The sequence below is a fragment of the Acipenser ruthenus genome, unplaced genomic scaffold, assembly GCF_902713425.1.
Source record: "Acipenser ruthenus unplaced genomic scaffold, fAciRut3.2 maternal haplotype, whole genome shotgun sequence".
NCBI classification, from domain to species: Eukaryota; Metazoa; Chordata; class Actinopteri; order Acipenseriformes; family Acipenseridae; genus Acipenser; species Acipenser ruthenus.
Window position 1 is genome coordinate 365,001 of NW_026707374.1, and position 14,421 is coordinate 379,421.

Consider the following 14,421-nt stretch of genomic DNA (forward strand, 5'->3'; position numbering starts at 1 on the left):
TGGAAGTCCAGGACTGTAAGGGGACCCACCGCCTCCCCAAGCCGAAAACAGAGCCTCCAGCCCGACCTGATCTGGCGCCAGGCACGGGAGGGCAACAGACAGACTTCCAGGGAAGTGGAAGCTGCCAGGGGTGAATGGGAACTCTGCCCGGGGTGCAGAGCCTCCCACATGGCTTGACTTATTATTTTTACTTAAATATTTTTTTGATGAAAAGACCATGCCCTTAGTAATATGCACTTACCCCCCCAGTGTATCTGTTATCTAATAGCATTATGAGAGCAAGTCACTACTTCATGCCGACCTCCTGGAACTGCCGCTCGGCCACCCAGACCCACTTTGTCCACTAAGGTTTTTTGTGGCTATGGTAATGTATTATTATTATGTGTTTATTTAGCAGACACCTTTATCCAAGGCGACTTACAGAGACTAGGGTGTGTGAACTTTGCATCAGCTGCAGAGTCACTTACAATTACATCTCACCCGAAAGACGGAGCACAAGGAGGTTAAGTGACTTGCTCAGGGTCACACAGTGAGTCAGTGGCTAAGGTGGGATTTGAACCGGGGACCTCCTGGTTACAAGCCCTTTTCTTTAACCACTGGACCACACAGCCTCCAATGTAGCACTATTCTGACTCTAGTCAATTCTATTCTAACTATGGTCATTTAGCTCAATGGTGACTCTGGTCATGTAGCTCAATGGTGACTCTGGTCATGTAGCTCAATGGTGACTCTGGTCATGTAGCTCAATTTTGACTATGGTCAGGGCGGCAGTGTGGAGTAGTGGTTAGGTCTCGGGACTCTTGACTAGAAGGTCGTGGGTTCAATCCCAGGTGGGGGACATTGCTGCTGTACCCTTGAGCAAGGTACTTTACCTAGATTGCTCCAGTAAAAATCCAACTGTATAAATGGGTAATTGTATGTAGAAAAATAATATAATTGTATGTAAAAATAATGTGATATCTTGTAACAATTGTAAGTCGTCCTGGATAAGGGTGTCTGCTAAGAAATACAGTGGCTCTCAAAAGTATTCACCCCCCTTGGACTTTTCCACATTTCATTGTGTTACAACATGGAATCAAAATGGATTTAATTGGGAGTTTTTGCCACTGATCAACACAAGAAAAGTCCATAATGTCAAAGTGAAAAATAAAATCTACAACTTGTTCTAAATTAATTACAAATATAAAACAGAAAATAATTGATTGCATAAGTATTCACCCCCTTTGCTATGACACACCTAAATAAGCTCTGGTGCAACCAATTGTCTTTAGAAGTCACATAATTAGTTGAATGGAGTCCACCTGTGTGCAATTAAGGTGTTTCACATGATTTCAGGTTAAATACACCTGTCTCTGGGAGGTCCCACAGTTGGTTAGTACATTTCCTAACAAAAACTACATCATGAAGATGAAGGAACATTCAAAGCAAATCCGGAATAAGGTTCTTCAAAATCACCAATCAGGGGTAGGATATAAGAACATTTCCAAGGCATTGAATATCCTCTCAGAGCACAGTAAAGTCCATTATTAAGAAATGGAGAGAATATGGCACAACTGTGAATCTGTCTAGAACAGGCCGTCCTCAAAAACGGAGTATCCGGGCGTATAGGGCACTAGTCAGGGAGGCCACCAAGAGGCCTATGGCAACTCTAAAGGAGTTACAGTGTTCCACGGCTGAGCTGGGAGACACTGTGCATATGGCAACAATAGCCCGGGTGCTTCACAAAACTGGCCTTTATGGGAGAGTGGCAAAAAGAAAGCCATTGTTGAAAAAAACTCGCATCAAATCTCGGCTAGAGTTTCCCAGAAGGCATGTGGGAGACTCTGAGACCAAGTGGAAGAAGATTCTATGGTCTGATGAGACCAAAATAGAGCTTTTTGGCCTCAACGCTAAGCGCTATGTTTGCCACTGATCAACACAAGAAAAGTCCATAATGTCAAAGTGAAAAATAAAATCTACAAATTGTTCTAAATTAATTACAAATATAAAACAGAAAATAATTGATTGCATAAGTATTCACCCCCTTTGCTATGACACACCTAAATAAGCTCTGGTGCAACCAATTGTCTTTAGAAGTCACATAATTAGTTGAATGGAGTCCACCTGTGTGCAATTAAGGTGTTTCACATGATTTCAGGTTAAATACACCTGTCTCTGGGAGGTCCCACAGTTGGTTAGTACATTTCCTAACAAAAACTACATGATGAAGATGAAGGAACATTCAAAGCAAATCCGGAATAAGGTTCTTCAAAAGCACCAATCAGGGGTAGGATATAAGAACATTTCCAAGGCATTGAATATCCTCTCAGAGCACAGTAAAGTCCATTATTAAGAAATGGAGAGAATATGGCACAACTGTGAATCTGTCTAGAACAGGCCGTCCTCAAAAACGGAGTATCCGGGCATATAGGGCACTAGTCAGGGAGGCCACCAAGAGGCCTATGGCAACTCTAAAGGAGTTACAGTGTTCCACGGCTGAGCTGGGAGACACTGTGTATATGGCAACAATAGCCCGGGTGCTTCACAAAACTGGCCTTTATGGGAGAGTGGCAAAAAGAAAAAAACTCGCATCAAATCTCGGCTAGAGTTTCCCAGAAGGCATGTGGGAGACTCTGAGACCAAGTGGAAGAAGATTCTATGGTCTGATGAGACCAAAATAGAGCTTTTTGGCCTCAACGCTAAGCGCTATGTTTGCCACTGATCAACACAAGAAAAGTCCATAATGTCAAAGTGAAAAATAAAATCTACAAATTGTTCTAAATTAATTACAAATATAAAACAGAAAATAATTGATTGCATAAGTAATCACCCCCTTTGCTATGACACACCTAAATAAGCTCTGGTGCAACCAGTTGTCTTTAGAAGTCACATAATTAGTCGAATGGAGTCCACCTGTGTGCAATTAAGGTGTTTCACATGATTTCAGGTTAAATACACCTGTCTCTGGGAGGTCCCACAGTTGGTTAGTACATTTCCTAACAAAAACTACATCATGAAGATGAAGGAACATTCAAAGCAAATCCGGAATAAGGTTCTTCAAAAGCACCAATCAGGGGTAGGCTATAAGAACATTTCCAAGGCATTGAATATCCTCTCAGAGCACAGTAAAGTCCATTATTAAGAAATGGAGAGAATATGGCACAACTGTGAATCTGTCTAGAACAGGCCGTCCTCAAAAACGGAGTATCCGGGCGTATAGGGCACTAGTCAGGGAGGCCACCAAGAGGCCTATGGCAACTCTGAAGGAGTTACATTGTTCCACGGCTGAGCTGGGAGACACTGTGCATATGGCAATAATAGCCCGGGTGCTTCACAAAACTGGCCTTTATGGGAGAGTGGCAAAAAGAAAGCCATTGTTGAAAAAAACTCGCATCAAATCTCGGCTAGAGTTTCCCAGAAGGCATGTGGGAGACTCTGAGACCAAGTGGAAGAAGATTCTATGGTCTGATGAGACCAAAATAGAGCTTTTTGGCCTCAACGCTAAGCGCTATGTTTGCCACTGATCAACACAAGAAAAGTCCATAATGTCAAAGTGAAAAATAAAATCTACAAATTGTTCTAAATTAATTACAAATATAAAACAGAAAATAATTGATTGCATAAGTATTCACCCCCTTTGCTATGACACACCTAAATAAGCTCTGGTGCAACCAATTGTCTTTAGAAGTCACATAATTAGTTGAATGGAGTCCACCTGTGTGCAATTAAGGTGTTTCACATGATTTCAGGTTAAATACACCTGTCTCTGGGAGGTCCCACAGTTGGTTAGTACATTTCCTAACAAAAACTACATCATGAAGATGAAGGAACATTCAAAGCAAATCCGGAATAAGGTTCTTCAAAAGCACCAATCAGGGGTAGGATATAAGAACATTTCCAAGGCATTGAATATCCTCTCAGAGCACAGTAAAGTCCATTATTAAGAAATGGAGAGAATATGGCACAACTGTGAATCTGTCTAGAACAGGCCGTCCTCAAAAACTGAGTATCCGGGCGTATAGGGCACTAGTCAGGGAGGCCACCAAGAGGCCTATGGCAACTCTAAAGGAGTTACAGTGTTCCACGGCTGAGCTGGGAGACACTGTGCATATGGCAACAATAGCCCGGGTGCTTCACAAAACTGGCCTTTATGGGAGAGTGGCAAAAAGAAAGCCATTGTTGAAAAAAACTCGCATCAAATCTCGGCTAGAGTTTCCCAGAAGGCAGGTGGGAGACTCTGAGACCAAGTGGAAGAAGATTCTATGGTCTGATGAGACCAAAATAGAGCTTTTTGTCCTCAACGCTAAGCGCTATGTTTGCCACTGATCAACACAAGAAAAGTCCATAATGTCAAAGTGAAAAATAAAATCTACAAATTGTTCTAAATTAATTACAAATATAAAACAGAAAATAATTGATTGCATAAGTATTCATCCCCTTTGCTATGACACACCTAAATAAGCTCTGGTGCAACCAGTTGTCTTTAGAAGTCACATAATTAGTTTAATGGAGTCCACCTGTGTGCAATTAAGGTGTTTCACATGATTTCAGGTTAAATACACCTGTCTCTGGGAGGTCCCACAGTTGGTTAGTACATTTCCTAACAAAAACTACATCATGAAGATGAAGGAACATTCAAAGCAAATCCGGAATAAGGTTCTTCAAAAGCACCAATCGGGTAGGATATAAGAACATTTCCAAGGCATTGAATATCCTCTCAGGCCACAGTAAAGTCCATTATTAAGAAATGGAGAGAATATGGCACAACTGTGAATCTGTCTAGAACAGGCCGTCCTCAAAAACGGAGTATCCGGGCGTATAGGGCACTAGTCAGGGAGGCCACCAAGAGGCCTATGGCAACTCTAAAGGAGTTACAGCGTTCCACGGCTGAGCTGGGAGACACTGTGCATATGGCAACAATAGCCCGGGTGCTTCACAAAACTGGCCTTTCTGGGAAAGTGGCAAAAAGAAAGCCATTGTTGAAAAAAACTCGCATCAAATCTCGGCTAGAGTTTCCCAGAAGGCATGTGGGAGACTCTGAGACCAAGTGGAAGAAGATTCTATGGTCTGATGAGACCAAAATAGAGCTTTTTGGCCTCAACGCTAAGCGCTATGTTTGCCACTGATCAACACAAGAAAAGTCCATAATGTCAAAGTGAAAAATAAAATCTACAAATTGTTCTAAATTAATTACAAATCTAAAACAGAAAATAATTGATTGCATAAGTATTCACCCCCTTTGCTATGACACACCTAAATAAGCTCTGGTGCAACCAATTGTCTTTAGAAGTCACATAATTAGTTGAATGGAGTCCACCTGTGTGCAATTAAGGTGTTTCACATGATTTCAGGTTAAATACACCTGTCTCTGGGAGGTCCCACAGTTGTTTAGTACATTTCCTAACAAAAACTACATCATGAAGATGAAGGAACATTCAAAGCAAATCCGGAATAAGGTTCTTCAAAAGCACCAATCAGGGGTAGGATATAAGAACATTTCCAAGGCATTGAATATCATCTCAGAGCACAGTAAAGTCCATTATTAAGAAATGGAGAGAATATGGCACAACTGTGAATCTGTCTAGAACAGGCCGTCCTCAAAAACGGAGTATCCGGGCGTATAGGGCACTAGTCAGGGAGGCCACCAAGAGGCCTATGGCAACTCTAAAGGAGTTACAGTGTTCCACAGCTGAGCTGGGAGACACTGTGGATATGGCAACAATAGCCCGGGTGCTTCACAAAACTGGCCTTTATGGGAGAGTGGCAAAAAGAAAGCCATTGTTGAAAAAAACTCACATCAAATCTCGGCTAGAGTTTCCCAGAAGGCATGTGGGAGACTCTGAGACCAAGTGGAAGAAGATTCTATGGTCTGATGAGACCAAAATAGAGCTTTTTGGCCTCAACGCTAAGCGCTATGTTTGCCACTGATCAACACAAGAAAAGTCCATAATGTCAAAGTGAAAAATAAAATCTACAAATTGTTCTAAATTAATTACAAATATAAAACAGAAAATAATTGATTGCATAAGTATTCACCCCCTTTGCTATGACACACCTAAATAAGCTCTGGTGCAACCAGTTGTCTTTAGAAGTCACATAATTAGTTGAATGGAGTCCACCTGTGTGCAATTAAGGTGTTTCACATGATTTCAGGTTAAATACACCTGTCTCTGGGAGGTCCCACAGTTGGTTAGTACATTTCCTAACAAAATCTACATCATGAAGATGAAGGAACATTCAAAGCAAATCCGGAATAAGGTTCTTCAAAAGCACCAATCAGGGGTAGGATATAAGAACATTTCCAAGGCATTGAATATCCTCTCAGAGCACAGTAAAGTCCATTATTAAGAAATGGAGAGAATATGGCACAACTGTGAATCTGTCTAGAACAGGCCATCCTCAAAAACGGAGTATCCGGGCGTATAGGGCACTAGTCAGGGAGGCCACCAAGAGGCCTATGGCAACTCTAAAGGAGTTACAGTGTTCCACGGCTGAGCTGGGAGACACTGTGCATATGGCAACAATAGCCCGGGAGCTTCACAAAACTGGCCTTTATGGGAGAGTGGCAAAAAGAAAGCCATTGTTGAAAAAAACTTGCATCAAATCTCGGCTAGAGTTTCCCAGAAGGCATGTGGGAGACTCTGAGACCAAGTGGAAGAAGATTCTATGGTCTGATGAGACCAAAATAGAGCTTTTTGGCCTCAACACTAAGCGCTATGTTTGCCACTGATCAACACAAGAAAAGTCCATAATGTCAAAGTGAAAAATAAAATCTACAAATTGTTCTAAATTAATTACAAATATAAAACAGAAAATAATTGATTGCATAAGTATTCACCCCCTTTGCTATGACACACCTAAATAAGCTCTGGTGCAACCAGTTGTCTTTAGAAGTCACATAATTAGTTGAATGGAGTCCACCTGTGTGCAATTAAGGTGTTTCACATGATTTCAGGTTAAATACACCTGTCTCTGGGAGGTCCCACAGTTGGTTAGTACATTTCCTAACAAAAACTACATCATGAAGATGAAGGAACATTCAAAGCAAATCCGGAATAAGGTTCTTCAAAAGCACCAATCAGGGGTAGTATATAAGAACATTTCCAAGGCATTGAATATCCTCTCACAGCACAGTAAAGTCCATTATTAAGCAACGGAGAGAATATGGCACAACTGTGAATCTGTCTAGAACAGGCCGTCCTCATAAACGGAGTATCCGGGCGTATAGGGCACTAGTCAGGGAGGCCACCAAGAGGCCTATGGCAACTCTAAAGGAGTTACAGTGTTCCACGGCTGAGCTGGGAGACACTGTGCATATGGCAATAATAGCCCGGGTGCTTCATTAAACTGGCCTTTATGGGAGAGTGGCAAAAAGAAAGCCATTGTTGAAAAAAACTTGCATCAAATCTCGGCTAGAGTTTCCCAGAAGGCATGTGGGAGACTCTGAGACCAAGTGGAAGAAGATTCTATGGTCTGATGAGACCAAAATAGAGCTTTTTGGCCTCAACGCTAAGCGCTATGTTTGCCACTGATCAACACAAGAAAAGTCCATAATGTCAAAGTGAAAAATAAAATCTACAAATTGTTCTAAATTAATTACAAATATAAAACAGAAAATAATTGATTGCATAAGTATTCACCCCCTTTGCTATGACACACCTAAATAAGCTCTGGTGCAACCAGTTGTCTTTAGAAGTCACATAATTAGTTGAATGGAGTCCACCTGTGTGCAATTAAGGTGTTTCACATGATTTCAGGTTAAATACACCTGTCTCTGGGAGGTCCCACAGTTGGTTAGTACATTTCCTAACAAAATCTACATCATGAAGATGAAGGAACATTCAAAGCAAATCCGGAATAAGGTTCTTCAAAAGCACCAATCAGGGGTAGGATATAAGAACATTTCCAAGGCATTGAATATCCTCTCAGAGCACAGTAAAGTCCATTATTAAGAAATGGAGAGAATATGGCACAACTGTGAATCTGTCTAGAACAGGCCATCCTCAAAAACGGAGTATCCGGGCGTATAGGGCACTAGTCAGGGAGGCCACCAAGAGGCCTATGGCAACTCTAAAGGAGTTACAGTGTTCCACGGCTGAGCTGGGAGACACTGTGCATATGGCAACAATAGCCCGGGAGCTTCACAAAACTGGCCTTTATGGGAGAGTGGCAAAAAGAAAGCCATTGTTGAAAAAAACTTGCATCAAATCTCGGCTAGAGTTTCCCAGAAGGCATGTGGGAGACTCTGAGACCAAGTGGAAGAAGATTCTATGGTCTGATGAGACCAAAATAGAGCTTTTTGGCCTCAACACTAAGCGCTATGTTTGCCACTGATCAACACAAGAAAAGTCCATAATGTCAAAGTGAAAAATAAAATCTACAAATTGTTCTAAATTAATTACAAATATAAAACAGAAAATAATTGATTGCATAAGTATTCACCCCCTTTGCTATGACACACCTAAATAAGCTCTGGTGCAACCAGTTGTCTTTAGAAGTCACATAATTAGTTGAATGGAGTCCACCTGTGTGCAATTAAGGTGTTTCACATGATTTCAGGTTAAATACACCTGTCTCTGGGAGGTCCCACAGTTGGTTAGTACATTTCCTAACAAAAACTACATCATGAAGATGAAGGAACATTCAAAGCAAATCCGGAATAAGGTTCTTCAAAACCACCAATCAGGGGTAGGATATAAGAACATTTCCAAGGCATTGAATATCCTCTCAGAGCACAGTAAAGTCCATTATTAAGAAATGGAGAGAATATGGCACAACTGTGAATCTGTCTAGAACAGGCCGTCCTCATAAACGGAGTATCCGGGCGTATAGGGCACTAGTCAGGGAGGCCACCAAGAGGCCTATGGCAACTCTAAAGGAGTTACAGTGTTCCACGGCTGAGCTGGGAGACACTGTGCATATGGCAATAATAGCCCGGGTGCTTCATAAAACTGGCCTTTATGGGAGAGTGGCAAAAAGAAAGCCATTGTTGAAAAAAACTTGCATCAAATCTCGGCTAGAGTTTCCCAGAAGGCATGTGGGAGACTCTGAGACCAAGTGGAAGAAGATTCTATGGTCTGATGAGACCAAAATAGAGCTTTTTGGCCTCAACGCTAAGCGCTATGTTTGCCACTGATCAACACAAGAAAAGTCCATAATGTCAAAGTGAAAAATAAAATCTACAAATTGTTCTAAATTAATTACAAATATAAAACAGAAAATAATTGATTGCATAAGTATTCACCCCCTTTGCTATGACACACCTAAATAAGCTCTGGTGCAGCCAATTGTCTTTAGAAGTCACATAATTAGTTGAATGGAGTCCACCTGTGTGCAATTAAGGTGTTTCACATGATTTCAGGTTAAATACACCTGTCTCTGGGAGGTCCCACAGTTGGTTAGTACATTTCCTAACAAAAACTACATCATGAAGATGAAGGAACATTCAAAGCAAATCCGGAATAAGGTTCTTCAAAAGCACCAATCAGGGGTAGGATATAAGAACATTTCCAAGGCATTGAATATCCTCTCACAGCACAGTAAAGTCCATTATTAAGCAACGGAGAGAATATGGCACAACTGTGAATCTGTCTAGAACAGGCCATCCTCATAAACGGAGTATCCGGGCGTATAGGGCACTAGTCAGGGAGGCCACCAAGAGGCCTATGGCAACTCTAAAGGAGTTACAGTGTTCCACGGCTGAGCTGGGAGACACTGTGCATATGGCAACAATAGCCCGGGTGCTTCACAAAACTGGCCTTTATGGGAGAGTTGCAAAAAGAATGCCATTGTTGAAAAAAACTCGCATCAAATCTCGGCTAGAGTTTCCCAGAAGGCATGTGGGAGACTCTGAGACCAAGTGGAAGAAGATTCTATGGTCTGATGAGACCAAAATAGAGCTTTTTGGCCTCAACGCTAAGCGCTATGTTTGCCACTGATCAACACAAGAAAAGTCCATAATGTCAAAGTGAAAAATAAAATCTACAAATTGTTCTAAATTAATTACAAATATAAAACAGAAAATAATTGATTGCATAAGTATTCACCCCCTTTGCTATAACACACCTAAATAAGCTCTGGTGCAACCAGTTGTCTTTAGAAGTCACATAATTAGTTGAATGGAGTCCACCTGTGTGCAATTAAGGTGTTTCACATGATTTCAGGTTAAATACACCTGTCTCTGGGAGGTCCCACAGTTGGTTAGTACATTTCCTAACAAAAACTACATCATGAAGATGAAGGAACATTCAAAGCAAATCCGGAATAAGGTTCTTCAAAAGCACCAATCAGGGGTAGGATATAAGAACATTTCCAAGGCATTGAATATCATCTCAGAGCACAGTAAAGTCCATTATTAAGAAATGGAGAGAATATGGCACAACTGTGAATCTGTCTAGAACAGGCCGACCTCAAAAACTGAGTATCCGGGCGTATAGGGCACTAGTCAGGGAGGCCACCAAGAGGCCTATGGCAACTCTAAAGGAGTTACAGTGTTCCACGGCTGAGCTGGGAGACACTGTGCATATGGCAACAATAGCCCGGGAGCTTCACAAAACTGGCCTTTATGGGAGAGTGGCAAAAAGAAAGCCATTGTTGAAAAAAACTTGCATCAAATCTCGGCTAGAGTTTCCCAGAAGGCATGTGGGAGACTCTGAGACCAAGTGGAAGAAGATTCTATGGTCTGATGAGACCAAAATAGAGCTTTTTGGCCTCAACACTAAGCGCTATGTTTGCCACTGATCAACACAAGAAAAGTCCATAATGTCAAAGTGAAAAATAAAATCTACAAATTGTTCTAAATTAATTACAAATATAAAACAGAAAATAATTGATTGCATAAGTATTCACCCCCTTTGCTATGACACACCTAAATAAGCTCTGGTGCAACCAGTTGTCTTTAGAAGTCACATAATTAGTTGAATGGAGTCCACCTGTGTGCAATTAAGGTGTTTCACATGATTTCAGGTTAAATACACCTGTCTCTGGGAGGTCCCACAGTTGGTTAGTACATTTCCTAACAAAAACTACATCATGAAGATGAAGGAACATTCAAAGCAAATCCGGAATAAGGTTCTTCAAAAGCACCAATCAGGGGTAGGATATAAGAACATTTCCAAGGCATTGAATATCATCTCAGAGCACAGTAAAGTCCATTATTAAGAAATGGAGAGAATATGGCACAACTGTGAATCTGTCTAGAACAGGCCGTCCTCAAAAACGGAGTATCCGGGCGTATAGGGCAATAGTCAGGGAGGCCACCAAGAGGCCTATGGCAACTCTAAAGGAGTTACAGTGTTCCACGGCTGAGCTGGGAGACACTGTGCATATGGCAACAATAGCCCGGGTGCTTCACAAAACTGGCCTTTATGGGAGAGTGGCAAAAAGAAAGCCATTGTTGAAAAAAACTCGCATCAAATCTCGCCTAGAGTTTCCCAGAAGGCATGTGGGAGACTCTGAGACCAAGTGGAAGAAGATTCTATGGTCTGATGAGACCAAAATAGAGCTTTTTGGCCTCAACGCTAAGCGCTATGTTTGCCACTGATCAACACAAGAAAAGTCCATAATGTCAAAGTGAAAAATAAAATCTACAAATTGTTCTAAATTAATTACAAATATAAAACAGAAAATAATTGATTGCATAAGTATTCACCCCCTTTGCTATGACACACCTAAATAAGCTCTGGTGCAACCAGTTGTCTTTAGAAGTCACATAATTAGTTGAATGGAGTCCACCTGTGTGCAATTAAGGTGTTTCACATGATTTCAGGTTAAATAGACCTGTCTCTGGGAGGTCCCACAGTTGGTTAGTACATTTCCTAACAAAAACTACATCATGAAGATGAAGGAACATTCAAAGCAAATCCGGAATAAGGTTCTTCAAAAGCACCAATCAGGGGTAGGATATATGAACATTTCCAAGGCATTGAATATCCTCTCAGAGCACAGTAAAGTCCATTATTAAGAAATGGAGAGAATATGGCACAACTGTGAATCTGTCTAGAACAGGCCGTCCTCAAAAACGGAGTATCCGGGCGTATAGGGCACTAGTCAGGGAGGCCACCAAGAGGCCTATGGCAACTCTAAAGGAGTTACAGTGTTCCACGGCTGAGCTGGGAGACACTGTGCATATGGCAACAATAGCCCGGGTGCTTCACAAAACTGGCCTTTATGGGAGAGTGGCAAAAAGAAAGCCATTGTTGAAAAAAACTCGCATCAAATCTCGGCTAGAGTTTCCCAGAAGGCATGTGGGAGACTCTGAGACCAAGTGGAAGAAGATTCTATGGTCTGATGAGACCAAAATAGAGCTTTTTGGCCTCAACGCTAAGCGCTATGTTTGCCACTGATCAACACAAGAAAAGTCCATAATGTCAAAGTGAAAAATAAAATCTACAAATTGTTCTAAATTAATTACAAATATAAAACAGAAAATAATTGATTGCATAAGTATTCACCCCCTTTGCTATGACACACCTAAGTAAGCTCTGGTGCAACCAATTGTCTTTAGAAGTCACATAATTAGTTGAATGGAGTCCACCTGTGTGCAATTAAGGTGTTTAACATGATTTCAGGTTAAATACACCTGTCTCTGGGAGGTCCCACAGTTGGTTAGTACATTTCCTAACAAAAACTACATGATGAAGATGAAGGAACATTCAAAGCAAATCCGGAATAAGGTTCTTCAAAAGCACCAATCAGGGGTAGGATATAAGAACATTTCCAAGGCATTGAATATCCTCTCAGACCACAGTAAAGTCCATTATTAAGAAATGGAGAGAAAATGGCACAACTGTGAATCTGTCTAGAACAGGCCGTCCTCAAAAACGGAGTATCCGGGCGAGAAGTGCACTAGTCAGGGAGGCCACCAAGAGGCCTATGGCAACTCTAAAGGAGTTACAGTGTTCCACGTCTGAGCTGGGAGACACTGTGCATATGGCAACAATAGCCCGGGTGCTTCACAAAACTGGCCTTTCTGGGAAAGTGGCAAAAAGAAAGCCATTGTTGAAAAAAACTCGCATCAAATCTCGGCTAGAGTTTCCCAGAAGGCATGTGGGAGACTCTGAGACCAAGTGGAAGAAGATTCTATGGTCTGATGAGACCAAAATAGAGCTTTTTGGCCTCAACACTAAGCGCTATGTTTGCCACTGATCAACACAAGAAAAGTCCATAATGTCAAAGTGAAAAATAAAATCTACAAATTGTTCTAAATTAATTACAAATATAAAACAGAAAATAATTGATTGCATAAGTATTCACCCCCTTTGCTATGACACACCTAAATAAGCTCTGGTGCAACCAGTTGTCTTTAGAAGTCACATAATTAGTTGAATGGAGTCCACCTGTGTGCAATTAAGGTGTTTCACATGATTTCAGGTTAAATACACCTGTCTCTGGGAGGTCCCACAGTTGGTTAGTACATTTCCTAACAAAAACTACATCATGAAGATGAAGGAACATTCAAAGCAAATCCGGAATAAGGTTCTTCAAAAGCACCAATCAGGGGTAGGATATAAGAACATTTCCAAGGCATTGAATATCATCTCAGAGCACAGTAAAGTCCATTATTAAGAAATGGAGAGAATATGGCACAACTGTGAATCTGTCTAGAACAGGCCGTCCTCAAAAACGGAGTATCCGGGCGTATAGGGCACTAGTCAGGGAGGCCACCAAGAGGCCTATGGCAACTCTAAAGGAGTTACAGTGTTCCACGGCTGAGCTGGGAGACACTGTGCATATGGCAACAATAGCCCGGGTGCTTCACAAAACTGGCCTTTATGGGAGAGTGGCAAAAAGAAAGCCATTGTTGAAAAAAACTCGCATCAAATCTCGGCTAGAGTTTCCCAGAAGGCATGTGGGAGACTCTGAGACCAAGTGGAAGAAGATTCTATGGTCTGATGAGACCAAAATAGAGCTTTTTGGCCTCAACGCTAAGCGCTATGTTTGCCACTGATCAACACAAGAAAAGTCCATAATGTCAAAGTGAAAAATAAAATCTACAAATTGTTCTAAATTAATTACAAATATAAAACAGAAAATAATTGATTGCATAAGTATTCACCCCCTTTGCTATGACACACCTAAATAAGCTCTGGTGCAACCAATTGTCTTTAGAATTCACATAATTAGTTGAGTGGAGTCCACCTGTGTGCAATTAAGGTGTTTCACATGATTTCAGGTTAAATACACCTGTCTCTGGGAGGTCCCACAGTTGGTTAGTACATTTCCTAACAAAAACTACATCATGAAGATGAAGGAACATTCAAAGCAAATCCGGAATAAGGTTCTTCAAAAGCACCAATCAGGGGTAGGATATAAGAACATTTCCAAGGCATTGAATATCCTCTCAGAGCACAGTAAAGTCCATTATTAAGAAATGGAGAGAATATGGCACAACTGTGAATCTGTCTAGAACAGGCCGTCCTCAAAAACGGAGTATCTGGGCGT